Raw genomic sequence first — 22,606 nt, 5'->3', positions numbered from 1 at the left:
TTCTGAATTCGAGGCCAGCCTGGTCTACAGAGTGAGTTCCAGGACAACCAGGGCTACACAGAGAAACCCTGTCTGGAAAAAACAAAAACAAAACCCAAAAACACAAAATATAACTAGGTATTGCTTATCACCCAAAAGCATAGAAACTTTTCAAAGGATGTGGGTGGAGACGGTCACCTTCAGCAATACATGGAGTTTGAGGGCAACCCAGCCTACATCAGAAAAGCAAAACAAAACAAAAACCTAACTAAATGCTAAGATGTCAGCGTAAAAGTAAGACCCTCCTTCTCTCTGTGGAGCCACCTCCTTGCTTTCTCTGTGGAGCCACCTCCTTGCATTCGCCTCTCCTATATTTGGGTAAGACATCTGCTGATGGCAACAATCCTCTATTTTTGTACTTTTCTGTGTTTACCAAATTGTAATTATCCTGTAGTCGGTTTTATAAGTAGAATAAAATGCAATAAATGGCCTCTCAGATATGACTGCGTCTTCCGTCTGGGATATACAACGCTTCTGACTGCTCTTATCAGGCCCAAGAGGCAAACTGGGAAGACTCCTGGCCAGATGGGATCTTGAATGTAAGTGTATGTTTTTAAGGCTTTCTCCAGAGGGCATGGTGACACACACCCTTCATTTCTGTACTTGGGAAACAGAGGCAGGATGCTCTACATAGTGAGTTCAAGGCCAGCCGAGGCTATATAATGAGATACTGTCTCAAAAAAAAAAGGCATTAAACTACATTTTTCAGAGTATACTTAGATGTATTAATATGTTTCTCAATTATCATTTCCATGTAGTATTGCAAAGATTTCTGGTTTTGCTATTGGAGAAAACTGGGTAATATCCTAGGGAGAGAGAGGAGTCAGCTGATAGGAAGGACTCCAGATGGAAAAGCTACTTAGGATTGGCTAAATTGTTAGGAGACAGTTAGGACCCGGTGTGGAACTTAAAGGTGGAGGATTTTGTTCCTGTAAAGCCAGATACTGACTTTTTGTAGATTCCCACACAAATCAGACCAAATCCCGGCTTCCTGTTCACACTCTGCTAAGGCACAGATTGTAGACAGGGAAACATCTATCGATCTCGTTAGTCACCATCTTTGGATTTAAACTAGGCCGTGTTTTCTGACCAGGCAGTTGCTCTGAAGCAGTCAGGTAAAGTAGTTTAGTGAAGGTTAAGACGCTTGAGACCACCTTGGGGTGCTGCCTCCCATGTTTAAGAGCCCCTGAGGGGAGCCTCTGGAGAGTTGGCTTAAGTGGTAAAATGCTTGCCATTCGAGCATAAAACCCAGGCTCAGCTTCTAGAGCCTTAAGTGAAGAGCTACAGTGAAAGCCACTGAGGGGGTAGGGGGGTAGGGGTGGAGAGTCGAGACAGGTGGGCCAAGGGCTCCCAGCAGCCAGTCATACATGTACCCACACACATGTGCATATGCATAGAAACATGTACACACATGGACAGTACAAAGGCATAAACTTTTTTAAAAAGAGGATCTTAGGCTACCAAGATGGCTCGGGGTGGAGGTGCTTGCTGCCCGCTCCAACAACTTGAATTTATTTCCCCAGACTCACATGGTGAAAAGAAAGAACCAGCCCCCACCAGTTTCTGGCCTGACCTACCCTGGATGTTGGGGTAATCTAACCCCCTACACACACACACACACACATTTTATCACATGACTATGTAGGTCTGCCCCCGTGTTTTCAGTTGTTAATTGCTATGCAGGTAGAGCCATGTGCTGGCAGGATATTTGGTATTACCATTTCTCTCACCCATCACCTGCTTTCTATAAGTAATTGCTTGTCCTTCCTCACCTGTCCAAAGGACAATCCCCTGCAATTAATTATGTTAAAAAAGCAAGCAGCCGGGCTGGTGAGATGGCTCAGTGGGTAAGAGCACCCGTCTGCTCCTCCGAAGGTCCGGAGTTCAAATCCCAGCAACCACATGATGGCTCACAACCATCCATAACGAGATCTGACTCCCTTTTCTGGAGTGTCTGAAGACAGCTACAGTGTACTTACATATAATCAATAAATAAATCTTTAAAAAAAAAAAAAAGATTAGCCAAGGCTACATGAGACCATGTCTCAAAACAAACAAACAAACAAAAAGCAAGCAGCCATGGCGGTAAAGGTTGAGTAACCTGCTATGCCAAAGGGCGACACAGAGAGATGAACCAGGTGATGTCCTGTTGCTGGTCGGTTCAGACTGGGTGAATAAGGATGAATAAATGTGGCTTTTTGTAGAATAAGGAGCTGGTGGCTGAGGCTGGGGCAGGAGGACCAGGAAGACCGGGAGGAGAGAAGCTGGTGGGAAGGATGTAGGACACTGAGAACCACGTGGAGAGACTCAGGGGCAGAGAAGTCGCATTCAGTTACGTGGAGAAGCCGAGAGACTGCCCCAGCAAACAGGCCAACAGCTCCAAACTATATAGATGTCTCCGTGTCTTTATTATTAAACCTCAAGTGGGACCCTAAAAGCCCCCGCAGACCATATGCATCGTGACAAGCACACATCACACACACACACTAAAAAAAATAAATAAAAGGGTAGTTTGATAAATACTCATTGCAATATTATAATTGTCATGGTTTGAACATGCTTGGCCCAGAGAGTGGTACTGTTTGGAGGTGTGGCCTTGTTGGAGTGGGCGTGTCCTTGCTGGAGTGGGCATGTCTCTGTAGGAGTGGGCTTTAAGACCCTCCTCCTAGCTCCCTGGAAGCCAGTCTTCTAGCAGCCTTCAGAGGAAGATGTAGAACTCTCAGCTCCTCCTGCACCATGCCTGCCAGGATGCTGCCATGTTCCCGCTTTGATGATAACAATAGACTGAACCTCTGAACCTGTAACCCAGCTCCAATTAAATGTTGTCCTTGATAAGACTTTCCTTGGTCATGGTGTCTGTTCACAGCAGTAAAACCCTAAGACAGTGATGATAATAAGGATGTTATGATTCAAGGCACAGGCCTGTAAGTAATCCCAGCACTCCAACAAGTTGGCATCCCAGGATGCCAAGACGAGAAGATCTCTTGTTTGATGCCAACTCGGACCACGTAGCCAGTTCCAGGCCCACTGAGACCTAGTCTGGAAAAAAACAAAAAACAGAATCAAATGGACGGGACGCAGCTAAGTTGGCAGAGCACCTGCCCTGCCGCAAGAGGAGCTGTGTTTGAGGCCAGCCTTGAGTACCTATGGAGACCCTACCTCAGTGAATGATGAATGCCCTTCCCGCAGCAAGCAATTTTTCTGTCAGAGAGTAGGGCAGTGTCCAATTAAATACAAAAGGCATATCTTCAAACTCTTTCTCTTCTCTCCCTCTTCTCTCTCCTTCTTCCCTCTTCCCTCCTCTTCCCTCTTCCCTCTTTCTCCCTCTCCCTCTCCCTCTCCCTCTTCTCTTCTCTTCTCTCTCTCTCCCCTTTCCCGTGACATCAGTCCCCTCTGGCATTGCAGTAAAATGTTTCCTTCTGTGTGAAAGCTCTCAGTCATGAACTTCTCCCAGTAGGCAGGAGGGGGAGCGAGAGATAAGGAGACAGTTGGTGGGAAAATGAGTCATCCCAGAGACTGGGACTTGACTCGGTCTCGGTCTCGGCTAGCGCTCCTCTGGAGTTGTGGGCTGGGTCACTGGAATGTGTTGTTGGTCTGGACAGCCCGGGAGCTTGCTGTCCGTCACGACCCCGTCCAGTATGTTTGTGAGATGGGTCCATGACTGTCGCTCACTCTGCGCTAGAGCACTCGCCAAACATGCATGAAGCCCGGAGTTTAATGAGGTGTAGGGGGGATGGAAGTGTTGATTTCTGGAGAGCTGTGTGCTTGTGAGCCATGAGCCACGCAGGGGAGGCTGGGAAGAGCCTGCAGCGCAGCTAAATTAGGAGATTTTAGAGAGAGTTAGGAACGGGGGGGGGGGGGGGGGAGCCGGCAGTTTGAGGAATGCAAGTGCCAAGCGTGGGAAGACGAGAAGACAGAAGGGGGAGAAAATTCAAGAAGGTTTGCAGTCTGTTGTGAACATAATTCTCCTCTGGTGTTTTCTAAAGAGACAGCAGAGAGAGAGAGAGAGAGAGAGAGAGAGAGAGAGAGAGAGAGAGAGAGAGACCATGGTTTTCAATTATTACAGGATAGCAAAGGAAGGAACTGCAGTTTCTTTGCATATGGCCAAACAGGTGGGGAGAGAGCCTGGTTTTGTATGAGGTTATTTAAAGCAAGGTTTGTAGCAGCCCTGAGCCTTGTGTTTGCTAATTTGTTATAAGCAGATAGGGTCCTCAATATACCTAAGGTTTATTTGAGATAGGGCCTCACTATGTACCCTTGACTGGAATTCAATATGTTGACCAGCCTGGCTTGTAGCTCACAGAGACCTACCAGCTCCTGCCTCAGGAGTGCCTGGATTAAAGGTATAGGTCACCATGCCTGTTAGTTAGTTTTTTCAAGACAGTTTCTCTGTGTAGTCCTGGCTGTCCTGGAACTTATTCTATATACCAGGCTGGCCTTAAACTCACAAAGATCCATCTGCCTCTGCCTCCCAAATGTGATTAAAGGTGCCCCCCCCTTTCTGTCACCTTCCCTTCCCTCCCCAACCCTCCCCCCCCCCATCTCCCCAGGCATCTTTTATTTACTTTTTAGACAGAGACTTACTATGTAACTCTGGCTGGCCTGGAACTCATTAGACAGATCAGATACAAACAATAAATAGCTATGGCTTCACCTACAGGATACATCAGCCTCCCGGAGTACTGAGGTTAAAAGCCTGTGTGCTGCCGCTGAGCCCAGCCTTATTTATTTTAATTATTTAAAATAAACACACGTGGAAGTCAGAGGACAGCTTTGTGCAGTCTCTTGTCTCCCTCCCTCCGCCTTTTTGTGGGTTCTAAGGATTGAATTTATACCCCATGCCTATGCAGCAGGGGCCTCCAGAACCTTTACCCGCTGAGCCACCTCATTGACTCCGCTATAACTGTACAGGTCCTCTTGTAACTCAGGCCGGTCTTCAACGTCATAGATACTTGAGGTTGAATTTGAACCCCCTGATCCTAGAGTCTCCACCTCCCAAGGGCTGGAATTGCAGGTGTGTGTCACCACACCTGGGTTATGAGGTGCTAGGGATTGAACCCCATGTTTTGTACCTGCTTGGCGAGCCCCCTACAGAGTAAACTGCATCCCTGTATCCCCAGCCTAGAACTTCCCAATGGCTGAAGTGTTCTGAGCTCTGTATCGTCCTCATGGGTAATCCAACATTTCAAAGGGAGGTAACACCGAGAAGTCTCCAAACTCACATGTAGTACATTAGAAAGTCAACTGGAGCAGGTAGTCATTACAAGAAACACAAGGTCTGCAGGTCTTCCGCCGCAGGGCTGCAGGCAGCTGTCAGGGAAAGACTTCCCAGAGGGCGTGGCTTCTAAGTGGAGACCAGAACAACCAGATGGTGTCAGGCAGGAAATGAGGGGAGAGGGAAAAGGCTTTCCAGAGAGAAAGAAAACAGACACAAAGGAAGACTCCGGATGAGACTCGGGAGATAGCCTGATGCCCTAAGGCGCTACACAGTTGCGGGGTGGAGGTGGGTAATGGTTGTTTCTTAAGAGACACATTCAAAAAAAAACAAAAAAACAAAAAAAACAAAAAAAAGCCGGGCGTGGTGGCGCAGGCCTTTAATCCCAGCACTCGGGAGGCAGAGGCAGGCGGATTTCTGAGTTCGAGGTCAGCCTGGTCTACAAAGTGAGTTCCAGGACAGCCAAGGCTACACAGAGAAACCCTGTCTCGAAAAACCAAAAAAAAAAAAAAAAACAAAAAACAAAAAACAAAAAAAAGAGACACACATAATTTAGGGTGCGATGTTTAAGGTAACTGAGAACCGCGCTGGATTAGAATACATGTGTAAGTCTTGAGTCTCTGCAGAAGTCAGCATCAGTTGCCTTTACCATACAAATGTTTATTGTGTGTCTCTGAATAGGATGATTGTAAAGCGGCCTTGATACCAGGCTGGAGGTGTGGAGGTGGGAGGAGCCGGTCGGTCGGGAGTCTGGCCTCAGAGAGTCTGCGGAGAGAGCGGAATAGCAAGAGAGTATTGTTAGAAGCCAGAAAGCGAGCAAGATCAGACCGACCAAAAGTCTAGGCTGTAGGAGCTCAGTGCTGTCGGTGGTCGGTAGTCACATTAATAACTGTGATGTACTCCAAACTGAAAGAAACCTTAGGAGAGGGCTTGGTCAATGGGAGGGGTGTGCTCCTCCAAAGGACCCAGGCCACACACGCACACTCACGTGAAAAGATGTTCCTTGTATTTATGGACGTCTCATGCACTATGCTAGCTGCTAGAGACCCAGTAGAGGAGACAGAGGGCCTGCTGCCTGCTGAGGGCCCCATCTACCTCCAGACGTTTTTGCCTTGGGATTCAGGAGTTGCCTCCAGCAGCTTTCCCCTCCTTGCCAGCCCCTCCCTCCCGGCTACCCCAGATGACTCTGCTGGAGCCTGGGCCTTCCTTCTGGGCCTCTGCATGGGCTGTTTTCTCTCTCGGCTCCCAGGCCTCCCGCTTCCCTATCTACCTGAGCTCTCTTTGTGAGGTTAGAGGGAAGCAGACCTGCGTGGTCCACTCTGTAATTTCCCTTTAAGCTCACCCTCCAGAGGCTCTGTACCTTTACTGCCCTGAGTATTTCTGCCCGCTGGTCTCTCTGAAACACTCTATCCTAACAGGGTTCCCTGTTGCATTTTGTTGATATTATGTTAAATATACAGACTGCGAGTTGGGCACAGTGGTAGTGGTGGGGAGTATTCCTGCCACTTTGGAGGCTATGACAGGACCATGGTGACTTCAAGGCAAAGCCTTGTCTCTTTAAAAAGCAAGAAAGCCGGGGTTAATGGCATAAGCTTGTAATCCCAGCACATTGGAGGCTAGAGACCAGGATTTAAAACCAGCCTAGATGATATAACCTGGACTAGATGAGACCCTATCTTAAATTAGAGGTGCACACATAGGTTGGTATAGAGGGCTTACTCAGCAACGCCTAAAGCCATGGGTTCAATGCCTAACACTGCAAAAACAAACTAACAAACACTCTGAATTATAGGTTGCCAGGATTGCTCAGTGAGTACCTCCCATGATGTCCTGGAGCCATAAGAGTGAGCCAAATGAGGAGGCTGGAGAGCTCACTCAGTGGTTCCAAATGCTTACTGCTTACTGTTTCTCTGGAGGACCTGATTAGATTCCTAGCACCCTCATCAGACAGCTCACAACTCCCTCTGAGCCTCTGTGGGTAGCCTGCACTCACATCCACAGAACACATAATTACAAACTTTTAAACCCTAGGTGCCAGCCCTGTCTGAGGAGAGAAGACACAGTGGATCCCTGGAGCTCACTGGCTGGCCCCAGTGTGCTTGTGGAAGATCCAGTCCTGTGGGAAAGCCCGAGGGACAACACTCAAGGTCGTCCTCTGACCTCCACATACTAGCTGCACACAGACACGAGCAGAGATGTACATGTATGCTCTTGTACACGTGTAAAACCTGTAACTTGCCAGGCAGTGGTTGCTCACACCTTAAATCCCAGCACTTGGGAAGCAGAGGCAGGCAGATTTCTGAGTTCGAGGCCAGCCTGGTCTACAAAGTGAGTTCTAGGACAGCCAAGGCTACACAGAGAAACCCTGTCTCAAAAAAATAAAACAAACAAACAAACAAACAAACAAACAAAAACCCACCAAAACAAACAAAACAAAAAACCCTGTAACTTTAGACTGAAATTTTTCTTTGCAACATTTGGCCTTTCCATCCAGAAACTTGGTAATATATATATCATTGTATTCTCAAAAGAAAAAAATTATAATTTAACAATCCTTAAAATTCTTTTGTTTTAAGATCTCCTGTATGTGTGTTTTGCCAACATTTATGTCTAAGTACTGAGTTTGTCTCTTGTGCCTAAGAGGGCATCAAATTCCCTGGAACTAAAGTGATGAATGGTTTTGAGACACTATGTGGGTGCTGAGCACTGAACCCCAATCATCTTCAAGAGTAGCAAGTGTTCTTAATCCCTGAGCCACGTCTCCAGCCCTTAACAATCTTAATTGGCTCATGTCCAGTTGCTTTCCTTGTTAAAGGTCTAGGGGTTTGGAGAGTGTGGCTCAGTTAGTAGAAAGCTTGTTTAGCATGCATAGAACCCTGGCTTTAACCCCCAGCACCTTGTATGCCTAGTGTCCTAGTTAGCATGAACTACCCACTTGACACAGTCCAAGAAAAAGTCTTGAGTAACTTGATTTTGTCAGTTTGGTCTATGGACATGTCTCTAAGGGATTGTCCTCTTTTAAGAAACTATTTGTGCCAGGCATGGTGGTGCACACCTTTAATCCCAGCACTCGGGAGGCAGAGGCAGGTGGATTTCTGAGTTCCAGGCCAACCTGGTCTACAAAGTGAGTTCCAGGACAGCCAGGGCTATACAGAGAAACCCTGTCTCAAAACAAACAAACAAACAAGAAACTATTTGTTGGGTTGGAAAGATGGCTCAGCAGTTAAGAGCACTGACTGCTCTTTCAGAGGACCCATGCTCAATTCCCAACACCCACATAGCAACTCACAACCATCTGTAACTCCAGGATCTGATCACCTCACACAGACATACATGTAGGTAAAACGCCAATACATATATAAAATAATAAAAGGGGTATCTGTTAATTTTATATGCAAATGTGCCTGAATGTGTGTATAAGCATTACATGAGCACAAGATCATGTAGTGGAACTGAACTTAGAGCCACGTGTGAGCTACAGAATCGAACCCAAGTTCATGCCCCTTAACCACTGGGCCTTGTTAGCCTCAGGTATGTCTTGGTTGTCTTGAATAGGAAGATCCTGCCCACTGTTGGTGGCGTCATTCCCCTGGCAGGTAGCCCTGGGTTGTATATGGAAGTTAGCTAAGCGTTAAAGAGTGAGGTAGCTGCCTTTAATCCCAGCACTCGGGAGGCAGAGGCAGGCAGATTTCTGAGTTTGAGGCCAGCCTGGACTACAGAGTAAGTTCCAGGACAGCCAGGGCTACACAGAGAAACCCTGTCTCGAAACAAAACAAAAGAATGAGGTAGCAGTATTCCTCCGTGGTTTCTACTTCACGCTCCTAACTACGGTTCCTGTCTCAGGCGAGACCCTGACGTTTGGTTTGGCCAGATGACATTTTGAAGGTACCACAGGAGACTACAACTTTGACAGGACAATTTCATGTACCCCCTTTCTTACCTCTTGGAGAGAACTGGGACTCTATAGACAGATGCTCAAGATAGACGAACTCCATCTTGATAAAGCAGGGGGGGTCCTCGGGCTGGAGGTAGTTTGTGACACTGCTGCTGGGGAGGTACAAGCAGCCACCCCATTGGGAGCCAACCCCAGACCAAAGGAAGACCTCCACCAAAGCCCAACCTGGTGTTACTTTACTGTAAAGTAAGCTTTACTCACAAAAGTACAGGTGAGGGGTATTTACAGGAGTGGAACCAACTCAGACAGCTGCACCACCGAAGTCCCTTCCAGCAAGGGCTAGGACAACCAGTCAAAGCTGGGAACCCACCGGTGTGCATGCACACCCTGCGGGCAGCTTGGCAAGTCAGTGGGTAGGTTTTTGTTTGTTTTTTCCAGGTAGCCCAGTTGTTTTCAGTCTGTTACACACAGCTGAGCTCAGCTCACCTGAGAATCTATCTCGGCTGTCCTTACAGCTTTTATTTTTTATTTTATTAGTTTCTCCAAGATGGGGTTTCTCTGTGTAGCTTTAGCTGTCCTGGAACTCACTCTGTGAACCGGGCCGGTCTTGAACTCAGAGATTTGCTTGCCTCTGCCTCTGCCTCTGCCTCCCGAGTGCTGGGATTAAAGGCCTGCGCCACCACTGCCCGCGCCTCTCACAGCTTGGAAAACATATGACCCAATGAATCCGGTCCCTTTTAAGGATTTCCTGAAGCTTTGAGTTTAAGGAATTCCCTGCAGGATAGAATAGCTCACCTCCCCCTAAAACATCCTATGTCTTAAAGACCTTATTGCCACCCAGTATTAGGGTAGCTTACACCAGATGAGCAAGATGTTTTTTAAAAAAAAAATTAAGTAAAATAAATATGAACTGAGAGAAAACTTCCGTGGCATAGTGGCTGCCCACCTGAACTCTAATGGCACAGTCTCCTCTCCTCACAGCTGTGGCCTCTTAGGATGGTTGGTAGTTCAGGATGGAGGCCACATCTTTTTTTTTTTTTTTTAAGATTTATTTATTATATGTAAGTACACTGTAGCTGTCTTCAGACACTCCAGAAGAGGGTGCCAGATCTCGTTACGGATGGTTGTGAGCCACCATGTGGTTGCTGGGATTTGAACTCTGGACCTTCGGAAGAGCAGTCGGGTGCTCTTACCCACTGAGCCATCTCACCAGCCAGAAGGAGGCCACATCTCTTATCCAGGCTCGAGATACCAGGACTCACTGATGTCCTCCCCTCTGCCTTCATCTCTCTCAACCCCCGCCCCACGGGAGTTAATTCATATTATTCGGCTCTCCCTCCCCCTCCTTTCCCTTCAGGCCCTGGGGTGTGCTGTTCAGTACTGAAGGCTCTGTGTACTCCCCTTCAGCCCAGGGCGGCCTTTGATTGCTTCTCAGGAGGGACTTCCTACAGCAACCTCCCTTACCTCCCAGGGTGGAGCTTTCCTCTGGCCTGTTCTCTGCCTCCCTCAGAGCCCGACCACATCCGGTCACACCTACGTTCAGTTGCTGCTCCCTCCCTACTGAAGGAACTGTCCTGTCTTGTCCCTTCACGATCTGGATGCCTAGGTGGGAAGCTTATACGGAGTAAGTGCTTAAGAGATGTTGGAAAGAATTCATAGAGCTGGGTGTGGTGTCGAGGGTGCGTAATTGCAGCAGTTAGGGGGTGGAGGCAGGGAGATAAAGAGTTAAAGGCTGAGACACACACCCCAGCTGTAAAGGTGCCTGCTACCAGGCCTGACTTCTGGAGTTTCATCCGGACATGGTAGAAAGAGAATCAAACCTGTTGTCTGACCTCTTAACATGTGCAGAGACAGGAGAATGTCTCTGAGTTCAAAGCCAGCCTAGTCTGTAGGGTGAGTTGAGACTAACCAGAGTTACCTAGTGAAACCATCTCAAGAATAAATAAAGAATTAAAAGATCGCCAGGCGTGGTGGCGCACGCCTTTAATCCCAGCACTCGGGAGGCAGAGGCAAGCGGATTTCTGAGTTCGAGGCCAGCCTGGTCTACAAAGTGAGTTCCAGGATAGCCAGGGCTATTCAGAGAAACCCTGTCTCGATCAGTGCTGCTCTACGTGGAGGGTTCACAGAGTTCAGGCCAGTTTGAGTTACTGGGGAGTAGAGCCCAGTGTTCAACACTTGCCTTCCTGCAGGAAGCCCTGGGTCCAATTTCCAGAAGCGCTGGCAGGAATTCAAGGAGTGGAAGGACTAAGTGGCAGGGCCACTCTGAAGGTCTGTCATCTAGATAAGATGGCATTTAGGCAGGCAGGGAGGAACCAGAAAGGAGTGAGGTTTCTTTTGGATGGGTTCCAAGTGAAGTTCAGCCATATTGTGCGCTCGCTCGCTTGCTTCCTCAGGGGCCTTGTCTGAGCTATTAGGGACTACTGACTCAGCAGCATGTCCTCTGTCTACAAGGACCCCTCCCTTGGTGGTGACCTCATCCAAGCTCGTGGCTTTAAATGTCACCTGTAAACTGGTGACTCCCTAGATTGCAGCTCTAGCATGGACGTCTTCCCAGGACTCACACTTCCAACTACACACTTGACACTTACTGCGGAGCTCTAGGAAGCATCTGAGACTTAGCGCAGCAAAAGGGTTTCCTCTGCCAACCCTCCCCATCTTGCTTCCTTCCTTATTGCTGAGGCCACGAGCCTAAAGCCATTTTGAGATGGGCTTTTACTAGGGTACCCAGGCTAGTCTCAAACTCATGGTGGGCACGAGTGAGCCTCTTGCCGGCTTTAGCAGCTGGGACTATGGGTGTGAACCGGCATGCCCAGCTGGAATTTTTGATGTCTGTTCCCCTTGTATTCTGCACACACCACAGCTTATCAGCCACCAGCCCCATCTTCAGAGGACAGCCAAAGTGTAACCGCCTCTCATCCCCATAGTCACTGCTGTTCTGGTCCAAGCCTTCATTACCTCTTGTTTTGTTAGCTCAGGCTGGCTGGCCCCAAAGGCTGGACAGTTGACCATGATCTCTTGCCTCAACCTCTCCAAGTACGAGAATTACAGACACACCCTCACTCTTTCTACTTTCTATTATCCAAGTCTGTTTGTTTTTTAGAGTTATGTGCCTGTTTGGGTTGAGGGGTAGCTGCATGTACAGGTGCTGGCAGAGGCTATGAAGGTATCCCTAGAGCTGGAGATATGGCGGTGATGAGCCACCTGATAAAGTGCCGGGAACTGAACCCACATCTCCTACAGGAGGAGTATGTGATTTTAACCATTGATCTCTCTCCAGCCCTGAGTCTGTTTTGTTTTCTTTAAATTTATTTTATATGCTCTATCTGTACATATGCTTGACTGCCAGAAGAGGCCACCAGACCCCATTATAGATGGTTGCGAACTACCATGTGTGTGCTGAGAATTGAACTCAGGACCTCCAAGTCTGTATGTTTTTATTGTCTATATTCTCCTACTAGACTACAGGCTGGAGGAGAGAGTTTTTGCTTCCCAGGGCCTCATACGTGCGACAACGGTAACACACGCTATCACTTGACTTATTTCCCCTTTGTTGATTTAAGTGTACTTCAGAGTTATGGATACCCTTCCTGCCTTGGCTTCCCAGGTCCTGCAATGATGGCACCAGCCACCATGTCCAGCAGGTCTCTTGCATTTCTGCAGCACAGAGGATAGTGCCAGGTACCAAGCTCTCTCTAGACACATCCCAGTCATCCTGATAGAAGGTCTTAGGAACTATTAAATTCTAGAGGCAGATTGTTTCAGTGAGTCAGAATGAAGATGCTGGAATCAAACTCCAAGTACTTATTCTTTTGTTTAGGGTCCTAGAATAATTAGGTTGACTAAAGACCACTTTGCATCTAATTACAGAGTAATACTGAGGTCATCTATTAGGTCATCTGAGTCCCCAGGCTCTTAGGGGAGATTACAGGTCCTTTCCATCTTCAGTACTGGAGTTATTATGATCTAGGCGTTGTCTTAAGTGAGAAGACCCAGCCTACTCTGGGCAACACCATTCCCTACACAGGGGTCTGGAGCTGAGCCGTGAGGTTTCAAGCTGAAACAGTTACCTGTTGGGAACAAAATAAAGGGGGGGCCCTGGGGAAAGGTGGGGGAGGAAAAGGGGCCTAACATCCGGCCAGAGTTCCTGTGCTCTGGGCAGGCAGACGCAGGCAGAGCTGCTGGACGCTTTTCCACTCAGGTGGGCATGCCTGACCCACACAGCTGGGGAGGGAAAAGGGGCAGCCCCCGACTGGGGACCCTGGAGCTACCTTGCTAAAGCCCCAGGGTTGTAGGAGAGAGGGATGAGGGAAGGAGTTCCCAACACTGACCAGAGTGTGCAGCAGGTCTTAATGGAGCTGAGACACTCTATGATTTTAGAGCTTTATTATAGAAATGCAAGGGAAAGAGGGGAGGGAGGGAGGGAGGGAGGGAGGGATGGAGGGAGGGAGGGAGAGAGAGAGAGAGAGAGAGAGAGAGAGGAGAGGGAGAGAGAGACAGGAAGGAAAGGCTAGAGAGAAAGAGAGAGGAGGAGAGGACAAAGAGAAAGGGAAGAGGAGAGAGAAGTGAGAGGACAAAGGAGTGAGAGTAAGAGAGTGAGGTGGGGGCCTAACAGCCCCTTTTTATGGTTTTCACTGTAGCTAGGTAACTGGGGAGGAGTTTAGCCTGAAGGTCAGAAGCTTGAGCCATTGCTCACGTGACTACTGACCATGCTTCTCTTGTGGGGGCTGTGGTGGGCAGTAACTTAGGCAGGGGCCAGAGTTCCAGTTACCCAAGCAAATGTGTACACACTTTTCTCTGCTCTTGACTGTAGATTTGATGTGACCACTTCAAGTTCTGCCTGATTCCCTGGAATTGTAAGATGAATACACCCTGTTTCTGATAACCTGTTACTTCACCTCAGCAACAGAAATTAAACTGGAGCAGCCTGCCTGCTCTGCAGCCTGTTCATGGGGCACAGAGTGTGAGATCTCTAACATCCAGAGACATTCACACTCAGTCCACACCCTGCAGAGTGATTTTGGAGACAAGGTTTCACATAGCTCAGACTGTCCTTAAACTCCTGATCCTTCTCTCTCTGCCTCATCAGTGCTAGGGTTTCTATCATGCTACCACCATGCCTGGCTTTAAGACTTTTTTTTTTCCTAGCCAGGCAGAGAGGCACACAACTTCACTTCCAGCACCAGGGCAGTAGAGGCAGGTGGATCTTCTGAGTTCGAGGCCAGCCTGGTCTACAGAGTGAGTTCCAGGATAGAGCTACACAGTCAAACTCAGGGAAATGAAATCCTATTTGTGTGCACATGGTTTGCTTTTGAGCTGAGGACCAAACCCAGGACCTGGCACTTGCTAGGCAAGTGTTCTACCGCTGAGCTAAAGCCCTGGCCCTTCTCCAGCCTTTGAGACAAGATCTCTCACTGAAGCCGGGTGTGGTGGCGTATGCCTTTTATCCCAGCACTTGGGAGGCAGAGGCAGGAGGATTTCTGAGTTTGAGGCCAGCCTGGTCTACAGAGTGAGTTCCAGGACAGCCAGGGCTACACAGAGAAACCCTGTCTCGAAAAACCAAAAAAAAAAAAAATCTCTCACTGAACTTGTAGTTGATCAATTTTACTAGATTAGCTGATCAATGGGCTCCAGGGATCTGCACAGCTCCACCTCCCCAGTGCTGGGTTTACTTCTATCTGATTTTATGAAGGTGCTGGAGGATCTGAACGCAGGTCCTCATGATGGCCAAATGGGCAATCTCCCTTTCCCATCATGGTTCCTTTAAAGAACGATGGGAGCTGGGCAGTGGTGGCACAGGCCTTTAATCCCAGCACTTGGGAGGCAGAGGCAGGTAACTTCCTGAGTTCAAGGACAGCTAGGGGTACACAGAGATACCCTGTCTCCAAAAACAAAAAAATGTGAGAGGCAGAGGGGCAGACTAGCTTGCTGTAGAAAATAGCAGAGGAAGCCAAGTTGGGATGTACACACAAGGCTGTCCTCAGCCCATCCTTTTCACCTACTGTGGGCTGCTTTGCCCACTGACAGGAACTGAGGGGCTATTAGGTATCTCTGCATATGCCCGACTTCCCCATGAACAGCGGTCCGTCCTCTTACACTTACGCGGCTGATGCTTAGTTAGTGGCTAGTGGGGAGGCTATTCCTCCTGAGTTGTCTTAGCCTCGATCCTCCTGCACTGCAGCCCAGTCCTCAGCTCTGAAGCTCAGCTCCCATGCCAGCCCCAGGCCAGTGCCAGCCTCTACATACCAACACACATTCCTCATACCCAGACATTGCAATCTCTCCCATGAGGCCTGTCCTTTCTGGGAAGTGTCTCTGAATCAACACTGGAACCACAAGGTCACTTTATACTTTCTTCAGGTGAGGGAGGAGTAAGCTGTTAGGTTGGTCAAGGAATTCATGACCCAACAAAGGGCTCCATGTCTCACAAGCTTGAAGGGAACTGGCTGCCGAGGGCTGGGAACAGTGCCTCTGGGCCAGCAGTGGGTGAAGGTCGGGACAGGCCGCTGTCCTCTGGTGTGTCTGAGGACAGCAATAGCTGTTACGTGAGGAAATGAGGAATCCGTTTGCCTCGGTGGCTGTTAGCTGTGTGTCTCCACCCCTTTAGGGGTCAATGGCCCTTTCTCAGGGGTCACGTATCAAATACCCTGCATATCAGGTATTTACATTACAGTTCATAACAGTAGCAAAATTAGTAGCAAAGAGACGATGATCTGGTTGGGGTCGGCACAGCATGAGGAGCTGTGTTAAAGGGCCACAGCATCAGGAAGGCTGAGAACCACTCCTTTACCTGATTTGGCAACCTGAGATGGCTTTCCAGGTCCTTGGAAAGCCTGGTGGCCAAGGCTGAAAGGCATTCCTGTCCAGGGAAGATCAGGACAGTCAAGGACTGAGGCAAGTGCAGGGTACTCACAGCTAAGGAGATGATCCTGAATCCCTTAGAAGGATCCATTCTAAGACCAGCGTGTAGCTCACTGTTCCAGCCCTAGCTTAGCATGCTCCGGTTCTGGCAACTACCGCCTCCCCAACAGAAGAGCAGATAGATCATCTTCTGGTGTCTCCATCTATCTATCTAACAATCTATTTAGGGACTGGTGCCAGGACTCAGGATGCTTTGAATCTTCAAGGACACCATTGTCTTCTGTGTCTGAACGTCTAGAAATGTGGGCAGTTCACAGTTTCCGGGCTGAGATCTGTCACTTCCTAGTGTGGGACTTTAGGTGAGGGACTTCACTTCTCTGACCTTCATGTTCCTCCTCTGTGTGTGAGGAAACGATTCTTACCTCAGTGTAGCGAGCAGGCTCACAGGTCTAGAATGCTTGGCACGGGGTGAGGTCTCAGCATGCAGTGGCAGCAACTATCATTTATTGGTCCTGGAGCAGGTCTTTAGAGACTTTAATATAATCCTTGCCACAGAATATGAGGAAGCTGTTTTTCTTCATTGAAGAATTAGAGGCTGAGCTGGCAAGATGGCTCAGTGTGGGAGGAACCTGCCCTCAAGCCTGACCACCTGAGTTTGATGCCTGGGTACCACATGGCACAAGGAGAAAACCAACTCCTTAAAGTTATCCTCTGGTCTCCTTGTGTAGTGGCATTGCACACACACACACACACACAATGTGATTTAAAAAATAATCTTATAACTTGCAACTTAAACAAAGTTGACTAACTTGGAAATGGTCATAGCTTAGGTTTTCTCAGACCCGACTCCAAAGCTATCCTCCAGGAAATCTTGCTGACTGACCTCTCGTTACAAATGCTGGGGTAAGACAAGAAAAATAAAGGTTTTTAGGAGAATTTAGCATTTAGAAGACAGTGAGTTACCACACTGTGATGGGCCAGTTTCACGCACTTGACTGAATAACACACACACACACACACACACACACACACACACACACACCTCAACAGTCAGGTGTCTGAGGCCGGTATTTGTCATCCTTGGGTTCAGGCCATTGTGAATCTTAGAGGAGCCATGGCTCCTCTCCTTGGAGAAATGTCTAAGTCCCACACACATTTTCATTCTCAATTTCAAGGCACTTGCAAAACCTTGGAAAAGTTTTGCACTTCACCTAAGAATCTTCCTCTCGATGCAGCAGCATTTTCAGGGTGCTGGCAGGAGAGTCACAAGTTGGAGACTGGTCTAGGCTCCTTGAGAGTCTGTCTCAAGAAAAATACACCCTGAAAATCGAGAGTGACACTGGAAAGTATAAACGATAAATGCACTTAGCTGCATGCTGTCCTGTTACTTAGGGATCTGCAGCGTGGGAATGGCTTCAGCCCCAGAGCTTGAAACCCGCTGGCAACATAATGACTATGTCTAAAAAATAAATAAAACTCAGGTGTCAGGTGTGCTTGTACACACCTGTAATCCCAGCACTTGGGGGGTAGGGAGGAGAATTTTGGGCTCAAAACATGAACTGCCTAATGAAACCCTTCTAGAAATGGTTCTTCCTTCCTTCCTTTTTCTTTCTTTCCTTTTTTTTCTGGACAGGGTTGTTGGCATACTTTTTTTTTAAAGCTATGTTATTGGGTTCTATATCCATACCTCCCTTCCAACCTTTATCCCACCCTGATCCCCTCCACCCCCACAACACTAGGTAGGAGAGAAAGGTTAGGGGGGAATAGGCCTCTCTCTACTTCCTGCTGATTAGGGGCAAGTCCGAGCTTCATCATCAGGAAATCTCTAACAACTCCTCCTCTTTTTGCTCAAGACCATAACAGCAGCAACTAGGAGTAGCAGCTGCCTTCCCAGGCTCTCTCCAGAGTCCCCAGAAGTAAACTATCTGCAGCTGGCAAAATCTCGTCCCTCCTAGAGCATGAGATAACCACAGTCATCAGCTATGGACAGTCTGCAGCAGCCCCACATCCCCCACCTGGGATTAAAATGAAAACATAGTCACCTAACATAACTAGGGTTTTTGTTTTGTTTTGTTTGGGTTTTTAGTTTTCGAGACAGGGTTTCTCTGTGTAGCCCTGGCTGTCCTGGAACTCACTCTGTAGATCAGGCTGGCTTCAAACTCAGAAATCCGCCTGCCTCTGCCTCCCAAGTGCTGGGATTAAAGGCATGTGCCACCTTGCCCGGCTACACATAACTAGGTGTTAAAAAAATTCTCACTACAGACTCTCTTCATAACCCTACATCTCCTGGAATTCACTCTGTAGAACAAGCTGGCCTTGAACTTAGAGAGATCCACCTGCCTCTGTCTCCTGCGTGCTAGGATAAACTGTGTGGGCCATCCCACTGGGCTAAAGTTTTTAAAAATAAAAATACATTTATTGAGAATGTATTAGGAATATAGATTACTGGCAGAATATCCTCTCAGCATGCTGATACCCAGATTTAAACATTCTGATGGAGATGGCTTGGTGGGTAAAGCCATCCCAGTGACCTGAATTCCACCCCTAGGACCTACACTGTAGAAGGGAGGACTCCTGAAGGGCGTCCTCTGACCTCCTTGGGGGTTATAGCAACCACACACAAAACAAAAACTGGAATTATGCCGGGCGGTGGTGGCGCACGCCTTTAATCCCAGAACTTGGGAGGCAGAGACAGGCGGATTTCTGAGTTCGAGGCCAGCCTGGTCTACAGTGCAAGTTCCAGGACAGCCAAGGCTACACAGAGAAACCCTGTCTCAAAAAAAACCCAACAAAACAAAACTGGAATTATTAAATAGAAGTAACTAAAATTATTTGGGGTTGGGGCTGCAGCTGAGCTGGCAGAGCCGTTGTCCGACGTGCATGAAGCCCCGAGTTCAAGTTCCAGCAGGACAAACCTGAGCATAGTGCCTGCTGCCTGTAATCCTAGCTCTAGGGAGGAGGAGAGAGCAAGAGGACAAGGCCTTCTAGGTCATCCTCAGCCACACACACACATTCGTGGCCAGCCTGGGCTACAGAAGACTGATTCTGACTCCAAACAATAGTAGTAGTGGTAATGTAAATACACTTAGAACAGAAAGAGCTTAAAAGGAAACAGTAATTATTAAATTACTAACCAAGGCGACGTAGTGAGACCTTCTTTAAAAAAAAACAGGGGCTGGAGAGATGGCTCAGAGGGTTAGAGCACTGACTGCTCTTCCAGAGGTCCTGAGCTCAATTCCCAGCAACCACACGTGGCTCACAATCATCTGTAATGGGATCTGATGCCCTCTTCTGGTGTGTCTGAAGACAGCTACAGTGTACTCATATACAGAAAATAAATAAATCTTTAAAAAAGAAAGAAAAAGAAATGCACATTATTTTTATGGTGAGATTATGTACAGTTGTCAGAGAACAACTGGGAGTCAGCTCCTACCATTTAGGGTCTAGAGATCAAACTTAGGTCCAGGCTTGGTGGCAGATACTTGTGTCTTGCTATGTAGCTCTGGCTGAGTACAAACGTTAGGGACTCCTCCTGCCTCAGCCTCCCCCGTGCTGGGGCCACAGCTGTGCATCACAGTCCCCGGGTGGAAAGCGTCTTCACTCCTGAGTTCAGACCAGCTCCTGGCCAGGGAAGGTTGGCAGAACAGAGCTTTCTGTACCACGGAGCCTCGACCTCGGCAGCAGGGAGCACGGAAACCCACCTGGGCTGTCTGCCTCGATCTCTGCCTTCTTGTTTTTGTTTTCTTTTCCGGTTAACTGGGTTTTTACCCAAGGCCATTCATATAATAGGCAAGAATTACACCTAAATTAACGTACACCCCAGCCCCCCCGACCTGCACCTCCCCCTCTTAAATTCTACTGAGGCCTGAGGTCTGTGTGACGGTGCCACCCAGATCCAGAGCGGGTTCTGTCCCTTTGGTTCCTCTTCTCTGGAAACATCTTCACAGGCACAAAGGGTTGTCCTGTACTAATGTCCTATGCCTTTCTCTGTCCAATCAGATGATAGAAGGTTAAAAATCGCAAATAGGCCTGGAGAGATTGCCCAGCAAGGAGAGTACCTACTGCTTCTGCAGAGGATTTGGGTTAGGTTCCCAGCACCCATACCAGGCACCTCACAGTTGCCTCTAAGTTCAGTCTAAGTCCTTTTCTGGATTCTTTGGGCATGCACACACATGTGGTGCACAAATAGACACACATACTTGTAAAAAGAATCAATGACAATAGAGATAGCAAAGAGATGAAAACGGCATGAAGGTGCTTTAGGGAATCTGCGGGACTCTATCTGGTGGGCTCACGGGGGCTTTACTGTGGCATCAGCCGCAGTTCCAGAGGATCTAGGAATGACCTATGTTTGATCTGTCTGTCTGACACAATGCTCTAATTAACCCAGAACAGAAGACATTTGAGCCCCAACTCTCTCCTTTCCCCCATACTGTCCACAGTAAATGGAGCCCCTCTTAATACCCATCCAAAATGTACCAGAACCAACATGGTGCCATCAGCCTGTACTCTTTAACACCTGGAAGGTAGAAGCAGGAGGAGGAGGAGTTCGGTCCAGCCTAGCTACCTAAAGGAAGTGAGGCCAGCAGTCTGCCTGCTAAAGGACACCACTGCCTCAGGGCTTTTCTTTTTATTTTAATTTAAAAAAAATTTTTTTTTTTCTTTTTGAGACATGGTTTCTCTGTATATAGCCCTGGCTGTCCTGGAACTCACTCTGTAGACCAGGCTGGCCTCGAACTCAGAAATCCAGCTGTCTCTGCCTCCCAAGTGCTGGGATTAAAGGCGTGCTCCACCACTGCCTGGCACAGAGGGCCTTCTTTAAGGAAAAAGAAAAGTGGGCTGTGATGGTACGTCTTCAACCTCAGCACTTGGGATGCACAGGCAGGAGGATGTCTGTAAGTCCAGGGCCAGCCTGCTCTCCATACGCAGCTCCACAGTTAGACCTTTGTCTCAAAACGTACATCCAAAAAGGCAGCATATTTCTTACCTTGCCCTCTTCCGTTTTCTAACATTATTATTATGTATTTTCGGTGTGGGCCATGTCTCACGTTGCCAGAGGACAACTCAGTGAGGTTGGTTTTCTCCTTCTGCCTGTATGGACTTCCTGCAGATCACATTCGGGTTCTCCAGCGTGCATCGCAAATGCTTTTACTCTGGAACCATCTTACTGGCCCCTTTAAATCTCCTGATCTTCTAAGATGGGCTGGGATGTCATAAGACCTAGACATTTCACATTTTCAGTCATATTTCCCGAGTACATTCTTTTTCCTGGCATAGGGAGAAACCTAGGGCCTTTCTTACGCTAACCAGTGGCCCCACCCCTGAGCTACATCCCTAGCCCTAGACAGTGAAGTGGATGCTGAAGTTGGAATAGGGAACGGGAGAGACAGGACCCATGAACACTCACCCGGAAGGACAACGCAGGAGCTAATCCCTCTGGGGAAAGCACAAGGCAAACTTCATGGAGGGGATCTAAGTGTTCTAGGACACAACAGCATGGTGGTGAGAGGCAAACAGGAATTCAGGGGAAGGAGCCACTATAGCTGATACCTGATTAGACAGGGTTGGGGAAATGGCTCTGCTGGTAGAATATTTGCCTAGACTCACAAGACCCTGGCTCAGTTCTTGTACCCCTTAAAACTAGGTTTGGTGGCCTGTGCCTTAAATTCAAGTCCTTGAAATGTGGGAGCAGGGAGATCAGGGATTCAAGGTAACCCCAGCTGCACAGCTTCGCCAAGAACGTAAATACAGAGGGTCCCCTTGGGGCTGGAAAGAGCTCAGCAGTTACATATGTTCTTCTGAGGATCCAGGTTCAATTCCCATCGCCCATATGGCAGTTTACAACTCTCTGAAATCCCAGAGCCAGACCACCCAATGCCCTTTCCTGTCCTCCCTGAGTACCAGGCACAGATGTGGCACAGGGACATACAACCAAACACCCACAAACATTTTTTTTTTTTTTTTTTTTTTTTTTTTTTAGTTTTTTCGAGACAGGGTTTCTCTGTATAGCCCTGGCTGTCCTGGAACTCACTCTGTAGACCAGGCTGGCCTCGAACTCAGAAATCTGCCTGCCTCTGCTCCCAAGTGCTGGGATTAAAGGTGTGCGCCACACGCCTGGCTACATTTTTTTTTTTTTTTTTTTTTTTAAGAGAGGAAGAAAAAGAAGATCGTCTCAGACACAACTGTTGTGAGTGGTATGGTGCTGAGCAGAGGTCAAGCACCCACTCACTGCTGCTGACTCGTTTCATTTAATTTATTGGGGGGGGGGGAGCAGTTTACACAGGATCTCATGTAGCCCAGGCTAGCCTGGGTGCCATCTATCCAAAGCTGGACTTGAATTTCTGATCCTTCTGTTCCCATCTCCCAGTGCTCTGACTCCCTCCTGGAGCCTGCTGGGGATCAAATATGCCGCCTCTGGCCTCACTCATACCAAGCAAATGCTCTACCGACGGAGCGGTAGCCCAGTATTTTCTTATTTTTATTTATTTAATTTATTATGTGGGTACTATTAGTCATAAATGCCAGAGGAGACACATCTTAAGATCACTTTTTTAAGATATGTCTTCCTTTGTATAAATAAATCCTCAGCCAAGAAACTT

Source organism: Mus caroli, unplaced genomic scaffold (assembly GCF_978045245.1).
Source record: "Mus caroli unplaced genomic scaffold, Mus_caroli_1 scaffold_4, whole genome shotgun sequence".
In the NCBI taxonomy this organism is placed as follows: Eukaryota; Metazoa; Chordata; class Mammalia; order Rodentia; family Muridae; genus Mus; species Mus caroli.
Note: the sequence above shows the minus strand (reverse complement) of the source record.